Source organism: Camelus dromedarius, chromosome 31 (genome assembly GCF_036321535.1).
Source record: "Camelus dromedarius isolate mCamDro1 chromosome 31, mCamDro1.pat, whole genome shotgun sequence".
Classification (NCBI taxonomy): Eukaryota; Metazoa; Chordata; class Mammalia; order Artiodactyla; family Camelidae; genus Camelus; species Camelus dromedarius.
This window is the reverse complement of record NC_087466.1, coordinates 22,101,408-22,103,046: the sequence shown is the minus strand read 5'-3', so window position 1 is coordinate 22,103,046 and position 1,639 is coordinate 22,101,408. Positions and strand designations below refer to the sequence as shown.

The 1,639-nt window shown below is 45.1% G+C and overlaps 1 non-coding gene across 1 annotated transcript; it reads left to right on the top strand.

The window, feature by feature from the left end:
- Positions 1 to 1,341: 1,341 nt before the first annotated feature.
- On the top strand, positions 1,342 to 1,414 carry TRNAV-CAC (transfer RNA valine (anticodon CAC)). The gene has a single exon. It is a non-coding gene; the product is annotated as a tRNA-Val (tRNA).
- Positions 1,415 to 1,639: the final 225 nt, after the last annotated feature.

The following is a 1,639-nucleotide window of genomic DNA, read 5'->3' as shown; positions in this document are numbered from 1 at the left end:
ACTGTCACTGTGGAGCTGCCCTCCCCTCCCCCAGGCCAGAGGGTCAAGGGCAGGGAGAGGTTAGGAGAGGAAAGGAGGAGACCTTCTTGAGAGGGGCAGGGAGCTTTGATGTGGCACACGGCCAGCCTGAGGGACCTCTGCAGCCCAGAAGCCAGAGGAAGGGGTGTCAGGACATCTCTCTGCTTCCCTCCCTTCTCCAGCCAAGGTCCTCCTTGACCAAACCCCATGGAAAACCAAAGGTATGGGACTCATTCATGAAATCCTTAGGTCTGTGTGCTGGCACACAGAGCAGGCTGGAGAACGGTCTTCTGGAGAGGCAATTAAAAAAAAAAAAACAAAGAAAGCTGTAGTTAGTCTAAAAAACCAATTATAAGTTCTCTTAGCAAAACTTTGTAAATATTGGACCTGTTCTGCTCTCATATGTTTTTCTACCTTCGTTATTCAGTCCACTTAAGTATGCATTTAAAACTTTGAAAAATCTAATTGTAAAGATGCTGAAAAACGAAACCCAAAGAAATGATCACAAGAGCGAGAAAGAGAGAACAGAGTTACCAGGATTAATGAGCGCAGGCTTCTGTTTTCTTGGCAAAGTAAAATCTTTCAATTAATCTTCATTTGAACTGTTATCCAGTACGTGCTATGGGCAGAGAAGATGGCGACTGTATCACTGAACACAGAGCGCAGCATAAATATTTCCTAAATACTGAATTGTACATTTTTCTTACAAAAAAGACTCCAGCTTGTTTTTTCAAAAAATAATTATACTTGCTAATATTATCTTTACATTTTTCCCAAAGCCAATTTTCTCTTAATTTCTTCCATAATCTCATATACCACAATATTCACAAAAGTAGAGTTTCTAGCTGCCGATAGTGGTATGGGGTTGGCAGCATGGATCCCTGTGTGCCCAGTAACACCAGCAAAGAGACAGAGACTTACTGGGCAGGGAGGGGCCTTTCAGGAAACAAGAGCAGTGTAGACCAGGGCTGTCCAACAGAACCATCCATGACAACGTCTGCATGCACATTATCCAGCTTGGCAGCCACTAGCCCCACATGGCAACGGAGCACTTGAATAGTGGCAAGTGTAACCAAACAACTGAAGTTTTAGCATTATTGAATTTTAATTTAGCTAGCCCCAGGTGGCTAGTTAGAGCAACCTGCGGGCCCCGGTTACCTGGGATGCAGGGGCGGAAGAGAGAACCTCAGGGGAAGCCACGTGGGCCAGATGCCGACGTGGACCATACAACCAAGAGTCCATACACGCTTCCCTGAATTCTGAAACACCTCTTAGAAAAAGCAGGGGAGACCCATGTCAATGATGATGATGATGGGGGTGAGGGGCGGGTGTAGCTCAGTGGTAGGGTGCATGCCTCACATGCACGAGGTCCTGGGTTCAGTCCCCAGCACCTCCATTAAAATAAATAAATAAACCTAATTACCTCCCCACCCAGAAAACAAGAAAGAAAAATAAGAAAACCCAAAAAGCAAAAGCAAAAAAACCCAACAATAAAAAAACAAAAACAAAAATAGTGATGGAGAACAATGAAGACCATGTTTTGCAGTCTTGCAAATGCTCTGTGTACACGGGTTCAGGTAACCCAATTGGCCCCGTGCTGTGGGTCCGGTTGCAGTGCCCA